Here is a 21502-nt window from a genome sequence, read left to right on the forward strand (position 1 = left end):
GGCACTAGGCTACCCGGGTCCGTCCTCCGGATCCTCGGGCCCCATCCACAACAACTACTACCGGCTCCCAGAGCCCACCTGCGGCCTCACCTGGCCGACATCCTCACAGTGGTGGAGTGCCCAAACCAACTACACACACCAACAGGCTACACGCCCAGCCATTTCCACAACACTAATGCACCCATCCAAATACCATTCTCTCACCCGCACCACAGATGCCAATATCCAACCACAATTTACCTATACCCTCTACCTAACACTTACACTACCCACCCCGGGTATTCGTGATGGGGGTCCACTCTTCCCCCATTCACACCTTCGCACCATCCACTCCACTCCACAATTTTTCACCATACTCACTCCACGACCATCCATTCCAAGACTCCAGATATTCCACACTACCATTTATTCCACATAGCCACATACACCTGTTGTTGCACACCTGTGCAATCACCTGGTGCCACCTGCACCCTCCTTCCTTCCTGGACCATTTGGTCATCACAATACACATCACCTTCACTCACTCATACACTGCTCCACACACCTGTCCAGTTGCACACCTGTGCAATCTCACCTGTTCAATCCTCAAACATACGGCATCATCTCAGCTAACTACTCCCCTCTGAAACTTGCGCTTCCCAGTCACCCCTTTAAACTATTGCGCTCCCACGTCATTATCATCCACACTAAACTACCTGCGTCCCCACTACAGGTATCAGTCACTAACTAACCCTAACGTTACCTAATGTCATCTTCGCTAGATCCTTACACACGATATATCCTAACCCTCCCGGGCTAGTTTTCACTGCCATCAACCCCATAATCTAGTGCTCCTTTACCCCCCCTGTGAGGGATGGTGGATTTGCCATCCCACCACATCGGGGAGGTCCTACTATCAATTTCGCTCGTCCAAATCCAACAAATCAAAAATTTCCAATCACTCTACCAATCCTATTCCAATCATCAAATTTTTGCCTTTTTCTAATTTTGGGTCCAAAACGCTAACCTCATCACCCGTCTACTTATTAGATCCTCTCGGTGCGCCAATTCACGTCTACAGCCCGGCTTCGTACAGCCGAGCAATGAATGCGGGTTCTTTGGTACCGGCGGTTGGATGCGTCCGGCACTCGGTGCAGGGACGGGGGCTTACCCGTGCCGAGATCCCACGCACCACCTCGGCGCGGAGCCATCCAATTGCCCGATCTCGACCTGCCGGAAAGCCTCAACAAAAAGTGGTCGCCATGACGACCCTTCCTATCGGGCTGCCCGCTCCGCCTAGTGGAGCACGGACGCGGCCGTTCAAAGCGAGGCCCAGCGTGGATCGCGTACGGCGGTCCTTTCGAACCCGCCGTGGCTCGGATCCCCGCTGGTTCTCGCGGCACGCGAAGCCCGGCACGCACCGAGGGCCCGATTCGGCTATAAGTCGCTCTAACCGCTAACCCGGTTACCGTCGATGCCTCACCTGCATGCTTACACGCATACGCTACCCCTTTCTTGCTCATACCTCCAGCTGTTCCCATGCTCCTCATACCTTTCCTTACACACCTCGGTACACTCATTCCGCTCACAGACGTGGTCACACACCTGACCACCGAACACCTTGGCACACATTCGTCACTCGCACACCTCACCAACACACCTCTTCGCGCCCCCTCCTCGGTCACCTCCTCTGTGACAATCACAGGTGTGCTCTCACTCGCACACCCAACCACGTGCCTCACGACCAACTCAAGTGTGCATTCCCACACACGCTCTACCACTCCAGGTGTGCATCCTTCCATTCCAGGTGTACATCCTCGCTCACCTGTCACAACCAACTCACGCTCCGTGTCACTCTCACTACTTTCACCACCACTCTTGACAGCGCACTTACCCTTACTCTCGACAGCGCACTCTTTCCCCATGCACCCGTCCGTTACACACCTTTCTCGCGCACACTCTTGCGCACACTCTCTCGTTACTTCCTCTGTAACACACCGCAGGTGTGCATCCTTCCTTACTTTTGACAGCGCACTCTTTCCTCATGCACCCGTCCGTTACACACCTTTCTCGCGCATCCTCTTGTGCACACTCTCCCGTTACTTCCGCCGTAACACTCACCACAGGCGTGCATGCTTCCGTTACATCCTCTGTAACACTCCTCACTACGCGCTACTTTTTCCTCACACACCCCAGAGTAGGACATTCTCGCACACCTCTTTTTTAGCACACCAGACCTGTCGCACACTTCACCAACGGCCTCTCACGAACATCCGGATCCAAACCAATCCCCAAGCCGACTGAAGCTTTCCTCACATCATATACATTGCCGAATATTTCGCCACTCACCTTGGCACCTCGTCTCCGCACCTCTTTTGCCACCTGCAAACTCTTTATTTGGTTAGTGAGCACACCATTATGAGTTGAGCACCGACCTTGTACATATTCCATCACCTCCTCCTGTATTTCTCTCTTAGTTTCTGTCCGTCTCTTCTTAATTTCACTCACCTCGTCTTCCACTTCTTCTAATTTTTGCTTCGTCTTTTAGCTCCCGGTGCGCCCCCTCTATTTCTTCCTCCATCGCTACTTTAACCGTTTCTATGTGCGTCCTTACCTCCCGGTCCTTCGTCTCCATTACTTCTGTCACCTCTTCCAACCTCTTCGTCAATCCCTCATGTACCATTTGACATTCCTTCTGTGTCGCTATTAATTCATTTTTAATGTCCTTTTGTGTCGCTTTTAAACCCCCGATGATTGCAGTGTTCTTTTCCACTTGGTCCGCTGGTTCCCTTTGTCCTACTGTCAGCTGTTCTACTCCCTTCGTCAGACCCTCTATGCCCCCCTGTAACCTAGCCGTATTATTCCTCACCTCTTTCTCCATACGCTTCTCACCTCGCTTTACCTCCTCGCGTAGCCCCGAAACCTCCTCACTTACACCTCGTCGTATCCCCTCTTTCATCTCCTCCATCTCTTTTGTAGATGCCACCCTCATCTGTCCCAATTCATCCCTCTGAGCATCCAGTTTACTTTCTAACCCGATTTGCACCTCCTCTATCTGGTTCCCCATTCGTTTGATTTCCCGGGCAGATTGTTCCCCTACTTCCCGCAATCTGTCTTCCATCCTATTTTCTAACCCCATTAACCCATTTTTCACCTCTTTTATCCCATTGTCCAACCCCTCAAAATTTTTTTCTAATCCCTTAAAATTATTGTCTAATCCCTCAAATTTGTTTCCTAATCCCTCTATTCTACTCCCTAACCCTCCGATCTGGGCCCCCATGTCCTCCCTCAATTTCTCGCTATTGGACCCCATCCTTTGTTCTAACCGTTGGCTATTGGCCCCCATGTCCTCCCTCAATTTCTCGCTATTCTGGGCCATAAGGGCCTTCATTTGTATAAAAAAAAGGTTCAAATCCACCAGCGGCACTGCTACGGTTGCGGGCGCCGTGGCCATGTGCGAGGCGCCATTTTGCGCGCCGTAACCTCGTGCGCGAGGCCGCCATTTTGTGCGCCTGATACTCCCTCAACCACATTGCCATTGCTCTCCTCCTCCCTTTCCTCCACATACATTTCCCCGAGGTCCTGGGTTACCCCTAACCCGTCTATCTCCCCCACCGACATCCGATCGCCTTGATTGTCCATGGCGCGATCTCAAAATTCGGGTTTTATAAAACAACAAAGTTTTCGGCAGCTTGTAATTTTGACCAAATTTTTTTCTACACGTTTTAAAAATTTGGTTCGGGCCTCGTATCCCACTCCTAGACACCAATTGTTACGGGTCGCGGACAAGATGTTACTTTGGGCCGAGCGGATGGTCAACCGCGACCGTTACAGGATCCCCGATTAGCCCGACTCCCCCAACGTTGACCAATCGCGCCACAGGTATTCAATCGGGAAACCTCTAAAGCGACCGAATGTAAAGAGGAAGAGAGAAGAAGACAGAGTACGGAGGAATAACAGGATTTATTATACACACAAGCAAAAAGAAAGCAGTCACGTTTATTTACAACACATAAGACGCAGGTGACACAGTGCAAATACCAGCTTACCTACAATCTTAATTAACCCAGGACAGAACAAACAAAAGACAGACTCACGCGGGGAATGATGACAGGAATCGCAGGAGGTGGATGGCTGGAGGTGAACGCTTGGTGGAGCCAACGCGGAGCTTGGTGGAGCTTTGGTGGAGGTGAACGCTTGGTGGAGCCAACGCGGAGCTTGGTGGAGCCTTGGTGGAGGTGAACGCTTGGTGGAGCCAACGCGGAGCTTGGTGGAGCCTTGGTGGAGGTGAACGCTTGGTGGAGCCAACGCGGAGCTTGGTGGAGGGTTGGTGTGACGGGTTCTCTCTCCTTCCCTCACAAGCTTCAGGACTCTTTCTCTCTCTTTCTTAGTCCCACCCAGTCCAACAACTTCCTCTCTTGCTGAGTCCAACTCAAGGCCTTCCTGTCTTCTGATCTCCTCCCTCCTCGACTCTACTCAAAGCGCATCTCTTTTCGGAAACGCCCCGCCGTGGGTTATATAGGCCCCGCCCCTCAACCTTTGCGAACCTCCCCCAAACGTTCTCTCTCCGCCCTCTCAAGCCAAACCCCTTGTTCATGGTTGGTCGAGTGGGGCTGGCTCACTCCTCCCCTCTATGATGAGGTGGAGACACGCCTTTCTTCCCCAACCCTGCCTCGTGGTCAATGGCGGATGAAGGGAAAACCGCCCAAAATGCAGTTGGCAATTGGAAGGGAGGTAATTGGCAATGGCACTCGAGGCCTGGCAAAGACGAAAGGGGAAATGGAAGTTTTGGGAGTGGGAATGAAGGGAATCTATCTCTTTCACTGGTGCAATAGAGTATTTCTATTAATGGGAGACACAGCCTTATCCTAAAACACAGAATAAGATATAACTATCGAACAGGGGTATTCTATTATTGGCTGACGTGTATGCTTGTGGACTAATTATGGGACGCCCTTTTGACCTTTACACAGCTCCGGAGGCAGGAGGCGCAGAATAACCAATAATAATAATAATAAAGCACACAATCAAAAAAAACAGTCCTCATATCTGCAACAGTATTGTTACAGACGCGGTGGTGGATGTTAGTTTACCGAGCGGTTTGGTATGACCACGTCTGCACAGTTTACCCGATTATGCTCGAACGTTGACTAGTCGCGCTACGCTAGATCAATGAAGGAAAAGGACACAACGGCTGGGATTCAAAGGACACGACACCAGGGATACGGTTCTCAAGACCCCCGGAGGAGGTTATATTATGGCGGAAGGTTAGACTACAGAGACGAGAGGTACAGCATAGAAAGACAAGCACTTAGACACACTCTTATATTAACCCCAACAGACGACAGATAAACGGGACAAAAGGCTGACTCACACGGGGATTGATGGCAAGGAAAGGCAGGATCGATGGCTCCAGGTGCACCTGGGCTCAGGGCAGAATCGACCCGGTTCGGTCCGGTCCAAAGATGCGGGGAGGTATCGTCGCGCTGGGGGTGGCGGTGGCTTCCTCTGCTCTCCGTAGTTCAGGCGCATCTCACCTCACATCCGGTAAGTCGCCGCGTATATCCGGCGGGGAGTGACACGCCCTCGGCTCGTTAGCTCCGCCCCAGATGGAATCGGCCCGTTGCTTCTCATTGGGTGCGTGCGGGGGGGTTACCGGCTCCGCCCTTGACGAGGGGCTGACAGGGAGCCCCTTCGTGGTAACCCCGTCGGAGCGCATGGTCATGGCGGCTAACCGAGCCGGAGTGAGGACGCACACTCCCCGCACGCCGCGCCCCTCTGTTGTTGTAGTTGTTGTTGTAATTGTTGTTGTAGTTGTAGTTGTTGTTGTTGTTGTTGTTGTTGTTTGGGGAAGAAGACGGGAGGAGGCATGGGAAGGTCCTAAACTCACTACTGGTGCCATATAATCACATTCTGGTGCAACGAAGAGTCAGAATTAATGGAAACGAGTCCTTAACTGACATAGACTAAGAATAACTAGCAATATGTCCGAAAGTTGTCTACGTGAGATGCGGTGGACCTGGGCACGACATTTAATGGGGGAAAAAGGGGAAGGTCGGTTCTACAGAGTGTTATTTACAGGCAATGGGACTAGGGAATGGGGGATTGGGGATAGTTGGGGAGTATTGGGGAAATAGGGGAATATTTACAAGCGGATATGGAGGCCAAATTCCATATTCGCAACATTGCACCCTTCTCTACCCTCGGGGCGTCCCGACCCGATAAATTTTTACCTAGTTTAGTGTGGCACTCAGATGTAGTTCCCACTACTATTAACTCTACCCTGAGTGCGACAGTTTTACAGATATTCACAAATGAGTAAATATGTCCCCCTGCGACGTTGCACCCTTCTCCTCTCAGAAACACACCCACAGGATAACCGAATCCGGAAAGAATTCGCAAACTAAACATACAGCCGGTAGGGAGCATTATTTACAAGACTACGCTGATATTTACACTACGATCCAGGACCTGTTTTTGGAGGGACACATGCAGATGTTATGCATAGAGAGAGCACGCATGCCAGCATCGATACACCAACCCACGAGTGCTCTGTGGCCTACGGCCTTTAATAACGTGCAGAGCACCCTTTCCCAGCACGAAAAGCACCACCCCATCACACAGTCAGCACCATCCGGTGCACCAATAAAGTGTTTAGTGATCATTGTGTGGTGTCGCAGCCGGCCGATGTTCTGCCGCTGGTCTTGCCTTCGTGTGGTGCACTTGGCCTTCTTACTTCCTTAGAAAAATAAAGAAAGGCGCCAACCGCGTCCATTTCTTTATTGTGGCCGTCAGGGGGCCAACTGTTAGTGGTTCACCTTGTATGGCATAGGTGCCACGTTGACCCATAGGTCCATCCATGGGTGGTGCTTGGCCGCATAAGAACTGCGGTCCATTGTGGGTGGCCACAAACATTGCGGTCCATATGGTGTATCGATCCAAGCAGCAAGCAGCGAAAGTGCAGGCCCACAACTGCGGAGCCAGCACCTCTCTCTCCTCTCTCTCTGCCCCAAAGCCAGATCCTCGGAGGTGGGAGACAAAAGAAGAAGACAAGTGAGTAAGGTGGTAAGGGCGCAAAAGTGCACGCAATGTAAGGTAATGCACACTGGGGGCACATGGGAACCAGGTGAGACAGGTACGTTCCTACCGTACGCCCCCCCCCCCCCCCCACCAGGTAACCTACATGGCCCCTCCCTTACCCCTTACTGTATCCACAAAACACAACACTACCCATAAACATCTATTTTACAAATCAACAAACATCCCTACTGTCTTCCCCGTTCCTCCCATAAACCAAATTCGTCTTCTCTCCCTCCTAACCAATCAAATTTGCCATCTTCAACTCCCATCAAAATTTGCCATCTCCAACTCAACATCAAAATTTGCCATTACCAATTCATCATCAGTCCCTCCTAGGGAGGGAGAGATGGAATCACCCCAATGTCTCATCCACGTCGTGATACGTCTCACAAATCCAACAGCAGTCCTTACTTCCTGCAACACAAAACAAAGAAAACACAGGTGTGGAGTCATCATCATCACCACAGGTAAGTGGCTGCGTATGGTGCGACAGGTTCATCAATCCTAACTATTTCCTAAATGACTTTAACAACTTTACACTACCCGGGGTCTTTCTCCGGCCAAACCATTGGCCCTCTTACACTATGGGTTCTAAAAACCAATTCCCATTGGCCAAACTGTGGTGCTTTTCAATTTGGGGTCTCACTCCCCCGATTCATCTCCCGGTGCCCTCGCACAATTTCTGGGCTGTGGCGTGTACCTCTCCCAGTGGGTCTACCCACCTGCACACCTCCACCACTGCAGTTGCCTCCGAGCTTACCTGCTCCTCACCCTAACCTAACTACCTGGGGAAGGCCCTCTGGCGCTCTCCCCACTCGGTGCCCTCTCTGGCACTGGGCTGCCCGATCCACACCCGGGATCCTCAGGCACCCACTCACAACTACCGGCTCCCAGAGCCCACCTGCGGCCTCACCTGGCCGACATCCTCACAGTGGTGGAGTGCCCAACCAACTACACACACTAACAGGCTACACGCCCAGCCATTTCCACAACACTAATGCACCCATTCACAACACCATTCTGCAACCGCACCACAGATGCCAATATCCAACCACAATTTACCTGTACCCTCTACCTAACACTTACACTACCCGCCCCGGGTACTCGTGAAAGGGGTCCACTCTTCCCCCATCCACACCTTCGCACCATGCACACCACTCCGTACCACTTACTCCAACTCTCTCCACACACCTGTACCTGCACACCTGTGCTCTCACACCTGGTGCCACCTGCACCCTTCTCTCCCCAAGCGCATTTGCGCTGATCCACAACACTCACTACTCACACACTGCTCCACACACCTGTCCAGTTGCACACCTGTGCAATCACACCTGTTCAACCCTCACACACACGGCATCATCTCAGCTAACTACTCCCCTCTGAAACTTGCGCTTCCCAGTCGTCCCTTTAAACTATTGCGCTCCCTCGTCATTATCATCCACACTAATCTACCTGCGTCCCCACTACAGGTATCAGTCACTAACTAAACTTAATGTCACCTAATGTCCATCTCTTCTAGGGCCCTATCAATATAACCTAACCCACCCGGGCTAGTTTTCACTGCCATACACCCCATAAACTATTGCGCATTTGCCCCCAATGGGAAGGGCGGCAGGGATGCCAGCCTTACCCACCGGGCCCATCGCTCACTACCAATTTTGCACATCAAATTTCAACAAATTAAAAATTTGCCAATCACTACCCATCATCTGCCAATCACTACTGCCAATCCCTTGCCAATCATCAAATTTTGTTTTTCTCTAATTTTGGGTCCAAAACACTAACCTCATCACCCAGTCTACTCACTACTGCCTCTCGGTGCGCCAATTCACTTCTAAAGCTCGGCTTTGTAAAGCCAAGCCATGAATGCGGGTTGTTCTGTGCCAGCGGCTGGATGCGTCCGGCACTCGGTGCAGGGACGGGGGCTTACCCGGGCCGAGATCCCACGCACCATCTCGGCGTGGAGCCATCCAATGTCCCGATCTCGACCTGCCGGACTGCCTCAACAAAAAGTGGTCGCCATGACGACTCTTTCTATCGGGCCGCCCGCTCCGCCTAATGGAGCACGGACGCGGCCGTTCAAAGCGAGGCCCAGCACGCACCGATGGCCCGATTCGGCTATACGTCGTTCTAAACTCTACCCCGTCTAACGTCGATGCTTCACCTGGACGCTTACACCCCGCAGCCCGTTCCTTGCTCACACATCCAGCCGTTTCCATGCTCCTCGTACCTTTCCTTACACACCTCGGTACACCCATTCCACTCACAGCCTTGGTCACACACCTGACCACCGAACACTTTGGCACACATTCGTTGGTAGCACACCTCACCAACACACCTCTTCGCGCCCCCTCCTCGGTCACCTCCTCTGTGACAATCACAGGTGTGCTCTCATTCGCACACCCAACCACGTGCCTCACTACCAATTCCAGCGTGCATTCCCACTCACGCTCTACCATTCCAGGTGTGCATCCTTTCTCACCTGTCACAACCAACTCACGCTCCTTGTCACTCTCACTACTCTCACCACCACTCGTGACAACGCACTCACCCTTACTCCCGACAGCGCACTCTTTCCTCATGCACCTGTCCGTTACACACCTTTCTCGCGCACACTCCTGCGCACACTCTCCCATCACACCCTCTGTAACACTCACCACACCACGCTTCCATGTGCTCCCTCGCACACGCGCTACGACCGACTCACTCTCGCCAGCACCCTCACTCCTTGGCACGCACTTTTTCCTCACACACCCCAGAGTCGGACTTTCTCGCACACCTCCTTTTTCGCACACCAGACCTGTCGCACACTTCACCAACGGCCTCTCACGAACACCCGGGTCCATCTCGACCCCCAAGCTTCTTAAATCACCTGGCGCATCATACGCACGACCATATTGGTCACCACTTACACCGGGTCCTCTTCCTCTTCGCTTCTCCTCCATCACCTGCGAATCCCTCATCCGGTTAATGAGCACATCATCACGATCCAAACACAGACTTTGGACCAATTCTTTTACTTCCTCTTTTATCTCTTTGTTATCCCCTCTCCGTCGCTTCTTAATTTCGCTCACCCCTTCTTCCACTTCTTCTAATTTCTGCTTCACCTCTTTTATTCCCCGGTACGTCTCCTCAAGCTCGTCCTCCAAGGCTACCTTGACCGTTTCCATGTGCGTCCTCACCTGCCGGTCCTTCGTCTCCATTACCTCTATCACCTCGTCCAACCTCGTTGTCAGTCCCTCACGTACCATCTGACATTCCCTCTTCGTCGCTACCAAGTCATTTTTTAGGTCATTTTGTGTCGCTTTTAACCCTCCTAATACCGCAGTGTTCCTTTGAACCTGCTCCGTTACTTCTTTTTGTCCCTCCGTCAGCTGTTCCACCTCCTGCGTCAGGACCTCTATGCCCCCTTGTAACTTTACAGTCCCCTTTCTCACCTCCTTCTCCATGTGCTCCTTACAGTGCCTCACCTCCTCGCGCACTCCTCCGACCTCCTCACTCACCCCTCTTCTGATCTCCTCTCCCATCACTTGCATCTCCTGCCCAGATGCCACCCTCATCTGCTCCATTTCCTCCCTGTGAGCATCCAGTTTGGTTTCTACCCCCATTCTGACCCCCTCTATCTGCTGCCCCATTTGTTTAACTTCCCTTTCCGCTTGGTTCCTCATGTCCCTCAATTTGCCTTCCATCCTGTTTTCTAACCCCTCTAACCCTTTTTGCATCCCTTCCATTTGATTCTCTTGAGCGGCCATTCTGTTTTCTACCCCCATTAACCCCTCCTGTATTTCCCCTAATCTATTGTCTAATTTCCCAAATTTCTCGTCTAATCCCTTAAAATTATTGTGTAATCCCCTAAAATTATTGTCTAATCCCTCACCAGTACCCCTCGCTTCGTCCCTCATTACCCCCATTTGGCCCTCTAATCGCTCACTATTCTGGGCCATAAGAGCCTTTATTTGTATAAAAAAAAGGTTCAAATCCACCAGGGGCGCTGCCACGGTCGCGGGCGTGGACGCCGTGGCCATCTGCGAGGCGCCATTTTGCGCGCCCGCTACTTCGTGCGTGACGGCGCTACTTTGCGAACCTGCTACCCTCATTGCTTCGCTCTCCTCGCGTCCCTCAATTTGGTCCTGGACCGACCCTGCCTCACTCTCCACTACCGGACCCCAGCTGTCTTGGTCTGCCATAGCGCGACTTTCAAAATTCGGGTTTTTATTTTCGTATAACAAAATCAAATTTCGCCGTTATAATTTCGCGCGGGAAACGCGCTCCGAATCGATTCTACTACAAATTTGGGCCTAATAAAATTAGTCCCGGGTCCGAATTCCACTCCTCGACACCAATTGTTACAGACGCGGTGGTGGATGTTAGTTTACCGAGCGGTTTGGTATGACCATGACCACGTCTGCACAGTTTACCCGATTATGCTCGAACGTTGACTAGTCGCGCTACGCTAGATCAATGAAGGAAAAGGACACAACGGCTGGGATTCAAAGGACACGACACCAGGGATACGGTTCTCAAGACCCCCGGAGGAGGTTATATTATGGCGGAAGGTTAGACTACAGAGACGAGAGGTACAGCATAGAAAGACAAGCACTTAGACACACTCTTATATTAACCCCAACAGACGACAGATAAACGGGACAAAAGGCTGACTCACACGGGGATTGATGGCAAGGAAAGGCAGGATCGATGGCTCCAGGTGCACCTGGGCTCAGGGCAGAATCGACCCGGTTCGGTCCGGTCCAAAGATGCGGGGAGGTATCGTCGCGCTGGGGGTGGCGGTGGCTTCCTCTGCTCTCCGTAGTTCAGGCGCATCTCACCTCACATCCGGTAAGTCGCCGCGTATATCCGGCGGGGAGTGACACGCCCTCGGCTCGTTAGCTCCGCCCCAGATGGAATCGGCCCGTTGCTTCTCATTGGGTGCGTGCGGGGGGGTTACCGGCTCCGCCCTTGACGAGGGGCTGACAGGGAGCCCCTTCGTGGTAACCCCGTCGGAGCGCATGGTCATGGCGGCTAACCGAGCCGGAGTGAGGACGCACACTCCCCGCACGCCGCGCCCCTCTGTTGTTGTCGTTGTTGTTGTAATTGTTGTTGTAATTGTTGTTGTAGTTGTAGTTGTTGTTGTTGTTGTTGTTGTTTGGGGAAGAAGACGGGAGGAGGCATGGGAAGGTCCTAAACTCACTACTGGTGCCATATAATCACATTCTGGTGCAACGAAGAGTCAGAATGAATGGAAACGAGTCCTTAACTGACATAGACTAAGAATAACTAGCAAGATGTCCGAAAGTTGTCTACGTGAGATGCGGTGGACCTGGGCACGACATTTAATGGGGGAAAAAGGGGAAGGTCGGTTCTACAGAGTGTTATTTACAGGCAATGGGACTAGGGAATGGGGGATTGGGGATAGTTGGGGAGTATTGGGGAAATAGGGGAATATTTACAAGCGGATATGGAGGCCAAATTCCATATTCGCAACAGTATATTTAAATAAGTAAATAATGCTTCCCAAAAGGGAATATACAATACTGCACTGTTCTCTCTCATTAAAAAAAAAAAAACTTAAGTACCAAAATTCAGAAAATAAAATAGTATGTCCCATGCCTTTTGGTTCCGATCCCAAAATAATTTGACGTGCCTCATGTTCAGATATTATTGCACACATGTGCTGAATATGAAAGAAAGGCATCCAGTCATTTTTGAGTAGCAGCGCACAAACGCACAGATGGATGGACTGACACCACCCAAAATACAAGCCCCCAGTCGAGCCAACGATGTTTGGGGGCTAAAATTGTACAAGCAAATACGCTTTACCAAACGATTATCCACCAGTCTAGTTCAGTTAAGTTAATGGATTTTTATTCATTACCATGGTATTGTGTCCCTTCACCAGGCTGATTGAACCAACTAGGCAGCCTAAAGTCCTCCAATCGAAGGCCAAGATGACTGGCTCTCAATGTTTTTCATTTGAAAAAAATCACATCCCACTCAGTCAATCTACCGTAGCAAAACGTCACCTTCGTGGCAACAAGAAAGTCTCACACCTTTATATGAAGAGACAAAGTACTGTAGACCATAGTCTTTTGCTTCAACCTTCTATTTAGTGGGTTAACCTGCAGGCCGCTCGTTATAATGTTAAAAAGTTTAATTCCACCCTTCAAGTGCATTGTAAATTGCACTGACTGTGCTTGAACACGAAATATGTCAATGCAAATTCATACAACATTCCAGTTTGATGGATCCAGCAAGCATTTTGGTGAGGGTATATCGCCATTAAGATGTTTAGTCATGGAGTGGGATGGAAACCCCAATGAGAGGACTGACAATCAGCTGATCAATTTATTTGGAAGATGTGCCACATCAATCTAAATGATGAGATAAATTCTAAATCTCAATTTTAAATCTTAGAGATGACCCTGTTTGAGGGAGGGAAACGGGATGTGCAAGTGCCTTGATGGAACTTGAAAGGAAGCGTTCAACCAAGTGAGAGAATTCTCACCTGCCTGGCATTGCAAACTGTACAAACATAATTAAAATGAGACAGAAAAGGTTTGCAGAGGCAAAGAAAACACCCAAAAAACACGAAATTCCAATGGAGTACAAGGACAAAGGTATCTTGTTGTGATTGAAAATCTAAAGGGTTCTAAAAAAGTTCAGTTCACACTGCAAGATTGTTTTAGCAATGTGGCGATGGTGCGGTTAGAGACAGTAATGACAGGAATTTCATACAAAAGTGCCCCATTCATAAAGGGGCAAGGAAAAAAAAAAAGAAGGAAAAAAGGAGAAGATGTGACGGACAAAATAGGCCTAACCCTCATCGTTAGCTACATCCCTCGTTTGTCCGTCTATTTTCTTCCTCTGCCCCGCTGTTGGCGTTTCCCCCCCTATTCATGCTATTACTTTTCTTATGTGGCATAACGAATATATTTAAGGGTCCAAGCATAGAGACTCACGTCCCACAGCCCACTGAACACTTAAGGAAAGCTTCCAAACATCACTGCCCAACAAACCCAGAAATATTCTCATGAAACTCAAGAGTTTATGAACACTGTGGTGACTGAATATCTTGTTGAACAAATTAAAATCCATGTACATAGGACAAATATTTGACAGACAGGATGACATCGTACAAAGAAACTACTGTGGATGGTGTGAGACACTGATAATTGAGAAATCGGGTTTACTGAAGACAGCGGGATGGAATCAAAGACGTGACACCAGCACAAACCTGGAAGATCAGCATGCACAGCGCTTGAACTTTGGAAAATGAGACGTACATTCCAATCCTCTTGCCACAGCCAACTGAAGATGCCTGACCTAACACTGCGTGGCATAGCTAAAGCTCCCGACAAAGATTGCTCCCTCTGTGTCAACAACATTTCATCTCTGGGGCACCTACATAGTCATGGCGACTGCTGCCCTTTAGCTACTCCGGCAGAAAAAACCCCGCCCGTTCCCACGTCTGCCACACAAGAAACACCACCCTCTTGGAGCAAAACTCCAAAGCACTCCTTCGACTTCCAAATGGAAACCAAAATAAAAAATAAAATAAAAAGTCAATAAATCTTCACATATCACTTTTCATTTAGAAACAAAATCTAGTCAGAGAGAGAGAGAGAGAGAGAGAGAGAGAGAGAGAGAGAAGTCAAAACTAAGAAAAAGCAACCATAGAAAGATGACATGTGAAGCGATTTAAAAAACAAAATTTATGAAGTTGTGAAAAATTAAAAGGCAACGAGGTCCACAGTTGAGCATATCTGAAACGTGCTCGATCACCAAGTGTTCATCAAATTCCAAGTAACTACCAGGAGATTCCCATTGGTAAATCATAGCATCCTTGCAATAGCTGGATGGATCAAAAATAACTTAATTCATTAAGCGTAAACCTCTCAGTTTTTCAGCAAATCCACAGCAGCTAATATTCAGCCAACAAATAAACAGCAACAAGGAACGTCAGCTGTCAAGCTAATTCCGAAAGTGGAGGTTGGAGTGACTGTTTTTAGTCACAAGGCTGGACTCAGAAATAACTATGTAGTTTTTAAAAGGGGGAAAAAAAGCCAAACAGACAACACACAAACATACACACAGTATTAAAACAGTGATGGAACATTTTGGACCGACAGGCAGTCAGAAGATCACAATGAATAAATGTCTTTCTTTCAAAATCGTTCAAGATTTTTTTCAAGATTCTTTCAAGATCTATCGAGATCACCGAAGGTGGATGGAGGTGATGTTTTCACCCATCTGTCTTTCAGTTTGTTTGGGAACAAGATATCTCAAAACGTTGTGGGCGGATTTGGAGGAGAGATTTGTCATGTGAAAAGGACAAAATTATTAGATTTTGGTGAAGATCCGGATACAGATCTGGATCTGAGAATTTTTTACGTGATTCTTCAGCATTCACATAGGGGGGATAAAACCATGTATATCAATGTTTCTCAAAAAGTTGGACGGATTCAGATAAAACTTGGTGGACAGGTCGGGTGTGAAGATCCGGATCTGGATAAGATAATTTTTCTTTTTTCAAGCGATTATTCACCATTGAGGGATGGGGAAAAGAAAGAAGAAGAACCGCCTTTAGAAGCCATTTTTCCCCGCAGAGTGGGGGTTGGCCTTTTTTGGGCACCATGGTCCCCTTTTTGAAGCAATGTTTTATGGCCGGATGCCATTCCTGCCACCAACCCTGTTAGTCGCCTCTTGCGACACACAGGGAATTGCCAATGAACTGTTACTCAATTTTCCGACCTCGGAAGGATGACAGGCTGAGTCAACCCCCCTGGCGTTAATTCAGCAATCAACCAGGATTCAGACCCAGGATCCTAGGATCCCAAGCTGGCACCCTAACCACTAAGCCAATACCAGGCTCCATTGAGGGATGGGGCCAAAAACGATATGTAGCATGATATTTCAAAAAGCTGTGGCCCAATTATGACAAACTTAGGTGGACGAGTTAGTTAGGCGATAACAACAAGCCGATTAGAGTTTGGTTCATGTCCGGATCCAGATCTGGAACTATCAGTGGGATACAAAGCAAATGTTCAACTTGGTGGAGGTATGCGATCTACGGAATGCAATTCTAATTTGTAAATATTTCAAGTGTTTGTGTGTTTGTTTGTGCCTGTGGTCATTTGTGTGTTCGTATGTTGTCGTTTCATTTGTGTGTTTGTATGTTAAAGGCCGCAAATTTTGGGTGTAGGTACATCTGAAAAAAAACATGATCTCAATGTGCATGGCTATACCGGGTACGACAATGAACTTTGGAAAATGAGATGTACATTCCAATCCTCTTGTAATTAAGTGTTACATCTGAGTGGAAAAAGAAAGTTTCAGGAAACAGTAAGTATGCAGTATTATGTTGTCTACTAAATAAGAGATGTTGGTCTGTGTGTCGCCATTTTTCTCAGAGTTGGCTGAACGGATCTTCGTCAAACTTTCAGAGGTTCGTCAGTGAGTGCCTGGGAGTGTTCTAGGCAAAAAAAAGAAGAAAAAAAAAGATTTTTGAAAAAATTAATGACAATTAATTTTGAAAAAAAATTAAAATAAATTTTTTTAATTAATGACAGTTCTATACAAGTACACATTCGCAAAAAAAATACAAAACAATCACCAGACATTTGAACACAAATCAATCAAACAATTCCGCAAGTGTACGAAGTTGGAAGTACGGCTTCTTCTTCTTCCTGTTCGGCATCAACGCAGAAACGGGGTTAACGCCACATTCACCAGCATATATTTAACGAAAACCCCCTTCCTCCCCTTCCTCTCCTGCCTCCCCCCCTCTCACTCCCCCCCCCCTCCCTCCCGACCGCTCGCCCTGGTGCGGGCGGCAACCGCTCGCCCTGGTGCGGGCGGCAACCGCTCGTCCTGGTGCGGGCGGCAACCGCTCGTCCTGGTGCGGGCGGCAACCGCTCGTCCTGGTGCGGGCGGCAACCGCTCGTCCTGGTGCGGGCGGCAACCGCTCGTCCTGGTGCGGGCAGCAACCGCTCGTCCTGGTGCGGGCAGCAACCGCTCGTCCTGGTGCGGGCAGCAACCGCTCGTCCTGGTGCGGGCAGCAACCGCTCGTCCTGGTGCGGGCAGCAACCGCTCGTCCTGGTGCGGGCAGCAACCGCTCGTCCTGGTGCGTGCAGCAACCGCTCGTCCTGGTGCGTGCAGCAACCGCTCGTCCTGGTGCGGGCAGCAACCGCTCGTCCTGGTGCGGGCAGCAACCGCTCGTCCTGGTGCGGGCAGCAACCGCTCGTCCTGGGATGAGCAACAACCGCTCGTCCTAGTGCGAGCAACAACCGCTCGTCCTGGTGCGAGCAACAACCGCTCGTCCTGGTGCGGGCAACAACCGCTCGTCCTGGTGCGGGCAGCAACCGCTAGTTCTGGGATGAGCAACAACCGCTAGTTCTTGGATGAGCAACAACCGCTCGTCCTGGTGCGGTCAGCAACCGCTAGTTCTGGTGCGGGCAGCAACCGCTAGTTCTGGTGCGGGCAGCAACCGCTAGTTCTGGTGCGGGCAGCAACCGCTAGTTCTGGTGCGGGCGGCAACCGCTAGTTCTGGTGCGGGCGGCAACCGCTAGTTCTGGTGCGGGCGGCAACCGCTCGTCCTGGTGCGGGCGGCAACCGCTCGTCCTGGTGCGGGCAGCAACCGCTCGTCCTGGTGCGGGCAGCAACCGCTCGTCCTGGTGCGGGCAGCAACCGCTCGTCTTGGTGCGGGCAACAACCGCTCGTCCTGGTGCGGGCAGCAACCGCTAGTTCTGGGATGAGCAACAACCGCTCGTCCTGGTGCGGGCAGCAACCGCTAGTTCTGGGATGGGCAACAACCACTCGTCCTGGTGTGGGCAGCAACCGCTGTTCTGGGATGAGCAACAACCGCTAGTTCTTAGATGAGCAACAACCGCTAGTTCTTAGATGAGCAACAACCGCTCGTCCTGGTGCGGGCAGCAACCGCTAGTTCTGGGATGAGCAACAACCGCTCGTCCTGGTGCGGGCAGCAACCGCTAGTTCTGGGATGAGCAACAACCGCTCGCCCTGGTGCGGGCGGCAACCGCTCGCCCTGGTGCGGGCGGCAACCGCTAGTTCTGGGATGGGCGGCAACCGCTCGCCCTGGTGCGGGCGGCAACCGCTCGCCCTGGTGCGGGCGGCAACCGCTCGCCCTGGTGCGGGCGGCAACCGCTCGCCCTGGTGCGGGCTGCAACCGCTCGCCCTGGTGCGGGCGGCAACCGCTCGCCCTGGTGCGGGCGGCAACCGCTCGCCCTGGTGCGGGCGGCAACCGCTCGTCCTGGTGCGGGCGGCAACCGCTCGTCCTGGTGCGGGCGGCAACCGCTCGTCCTGGTGCGGGCGGCAACCGCTCGTCCTGGTGCGGGCGGCAACCGCTCGTCCTGGTGCGGGCGGCAACCGCTCGTCCTGGTGCGGGCGGCAACCGCTCGTCCTGGTGCGGGCGGCAACCGCTCGTCCTGGTGCGGGCGGCAACCGCTCGTCCTGGTGCGGGCGGCAACCGCTCGTCCTGGTGCGGGCGGCAACCGCTCGTCCTGGTGCGGGCGGCAACCGCTCGTCCTGGTGCGGGCGGCAACCGCTCGTCCTGGTGCGGGCGGCAACCGCTCGTCCTGGTGCGGGCGGCAACCGCTCGTCCTGGTGCGGGCGGCAACCGCTCGTCCTGGTGCGGGCGGCAACCGCTCGTCCTGGTGCGGGCGGCAACCGCTCGTCCTGGTGCGGGCAGCAACCGCTCGTCCTGGTGCGGGCAGCAACCGCTCGTCCTGGTGCGGGCAGCAACCGCTCGTCCTGGTGCGGGCAGCAACCGCTCGTCCTGGTGCGGGCAGCAACCGCTCGTCCTGGTGCGGGCAGCAACCGCTCGTCCTGGTGCGGGCAGCAACCGCTCGTCCTGGTGCGGGCAGCAACCGCTCGTCCTGGTGCGGGCAGCAACCGCTCGTCCTGGTGCGGGCAGCAACCGCTCGTCCTGGTGCGGGCAGCAACCGCTCGTCCTGGTGCGGGCAGCAACCGCTCGTCCTGGTGCGGGCAGCAACCGCTCGTCCTGGTGCGGGCAGCAACCGCTCGTCCTGGTGCGGGCAGCAACCGCTCGTCCTGGTGCGGGCAGCAACCGCTCGTCCTGGTGCGGGCAGCAACCGCTCGTCCTGGTGCGGGCAGCAACCGCTCGTCCTGGTGCGGGCAGCAACCGCTCGTCCTGGTGCGGGCAGCAACCGCTCGTCCTGGTGCGGGCAGCAACCGCTCGTCCTGGTGCGGGCAGCAACCGCTCGTCCTGGTGCGGGCAGCAACCGCTCGTCCTGGTGCGGGCAGCAACCGCTCGTCCTGGTGCGGGCAGCAACCGCTCGTCGTGGTGCGGGCAGCAACCGCTCGTCCTGGTGCGGGCAGCAACCGCTCGTCCTGGTGCGGGCAGCAACCGCTCGTCCTGGTGCGGGCAGCAACCGCTCGTCCTGGTGCGGGCAGCAACCGCTCGTCCTGGTGCGGGCAGCAACCGCTCGTCCTGGTGCGGGCAGCAACCGCTCGTCCTGGTGCGGGCAGCAACCGCTCGTCCTGGTGCGGGCAGCAACCGCTCGTCCTGGTGCGGGCAGCAACCGCTCGTCCTGGTGCGGGCAGCAACCGCTCGTCCTGGTGCGGGCAGCAACCGCTCGTCCTGGTGCGGGCAGCAACCGCTCGTCCTGGTGCGGGCAGCAACCGCTCGTCCTGGTGCGGGCAGCAACCGCTCGTCCTGGTGCGGGCAGCAACCGCTCGTCCTGGTGCGGGCAGCAACCGCTCGTCCTGGTGCGGGCAGCAACCGCTCGTCCTGGTGCGGGCAACAACCGCTCGTCCTGGTGCGGGCAACAACCGCTCGTCCTGGTGCGGGCAACAACCGCTAGTTCTGGGATGAGCAACAACCGCTCGTCCTGGTGCGGGCAGCAACCGCTAGTTCTGGTGCGGGCAGCAACCGCTACTTCTGGTGCGGGCAGCAACCGCTCGTCCTGGTACGGGCAGCAACCGCTCGTCCTGGTACGGGCAGCAACCGCTCGTCCTGGTGCGGGCAGCAACCGCTCGTCCTGGTGCGGGCAACAACCGCTCGTCCTGGTGCGGGCAACAACCGCTCGTCCTGGTGCGGGCAACAACCGCTCGTCCTGGTGCGGGCAGCAACCGCTAGTTCTGGGATGAGCAACAACCGCTAGTTCTTGGATGAGCAACAACCGCTAGTTCTTGGATGAGCAACAACCGCTAGTTCTTGGATGAGCAACAACCGCTCGTCCTGGTGCGGGCAGCAACCGCTAGTTCTGGGATGAGCAACAACCGCTCGTCCTGGTGCGGGCAGCAACCGCTAGTTCTGGGATGAGCAACAACCGCTCGTCCTGGTGTGGGCAGCAACCGCTAGTTCTGGGATGAGCAACAACCGCTCGTCCTGGTGCGGGCAGCAACCGCTAGTTCTGGGATGAGCAACAACCGCTCGTCCTGGTGCGGGCAGCAACCGCTAGTTCTGGGATGAGCAACAACCGCTAGTTCTGGGATGAGCAACAACCGCTCGTCCTGGTGCGGGCAGCAATCGCTAGTTCTGGTGCGGGCAGCAACCGCTAGTTCTGGGATGAGCAACAACCGCTAGTTTTTGGATGAGCAACAACCGCCAGTTCCGAGGTTCGACGACATAACGATGACAAAACATCACAATTAAATAAACAACGTTCATACGACGTCATTTAACATTGAATAAATAGATTAGTGATGTTTGCCAGAGCTCAGAAAACAACACAAACAAACGAGTCGGGATCATTCACATTGCCTTGGACCAGTTCGAACGCACAGTTCATTGACGAGCAGCACCGCGACCGCTGAAACTCACCTTACCAGGTGGTCCTGGTCCCACGAAGCGACAGACAACGGGACCGAAGAGGCGCAACACGAAACCAATAGGTGACAAAGTGCAGAGGAGAAAGAAGAGGAGGCACGAAATGAGGCGAGCAATATTACCCTCAACTCAAACTCAAAGACAACAAAGATGTTGAGACAGAAGGCGCAAGGAAATAATAAATAAATAAAAATCAAATGGAACAAAGACCAAAACGATCAAAACAGTTCAAGCGCAATACGACACTTCTACAGTTAAAAATAGCAACAAAACTAATAAGGAAACGAATAAAGTGGGAAAGATTACCCATGCGGATGAAGGAAACACACCAAAACCACAAACACGCCGCATTTCGCACCACGACCGGATGTGATCGTGCGGCTTAAAGCCTAAAGGCAGCATTTACTTTTTGATTTTCTAAACGCCATTTTGATATCCAAATAATATAGCACAACATAAATAATAATAAACGACCAGAGTTATAAATTTATACAACAAATAACAAAGTTAACAAACGCTGATCAAAGAGCGTATCACCTCAACTACAACTACTCCATCATGGCTGACGTAAACTGTACAATAGCCTGAGCGTGTCTAGCTCGACTCTGAAAGGCGCGACATGGCAAAGCCCGTTAC

The 21502-nt window shown here is 52.3% G+C and overlaps 1 protein-coding gene across 2 annotated transcripts in view; it reads right to left on the bottom strand.

The window, feature by feature from the left end:
• Positions 1 to 21257, bottom strand: part of LOC137435373 (protein dispatched homolog 1) — a 95924-nt gene extending 74667 nt beyond the window's left edge. The window contains exons 1-2 of one of the 2 annotated variants that reach the window (XM_068129108.2): positions 21173 to 21233; positions 20861 to 20874 (exon numbers count right to left, since the gene is read on the bottom strand). The gene's annotated coding sequence lies outside the window, so the exon portion shown is untranslated. Of the gene's footprint in view, positions 1 to 20860; positions 20875 to 21172 lie in introns of both variants that reach the window. The other variant, XM_068129107.2, reaches the window with a different exon arrangement.
• Between the last annotated feature and the right edge of the window lie 245 nt (positions 21258 to 21502).

This window comes from Myxine glutinosa, chromosome 9, assembly GCF_964187855.1.
Source record: "Myxine glutinosa chromosome 9, kmMyxGlut1.1, whole genome shotgun sequence".
NCBI classification, from domain to species: domain Eukaryota; kingdom Metazoa; phylum Chordata; class Myxini; order Myxiniformes; family Myxinidae; genus Myxine; species Myxine glutinosa.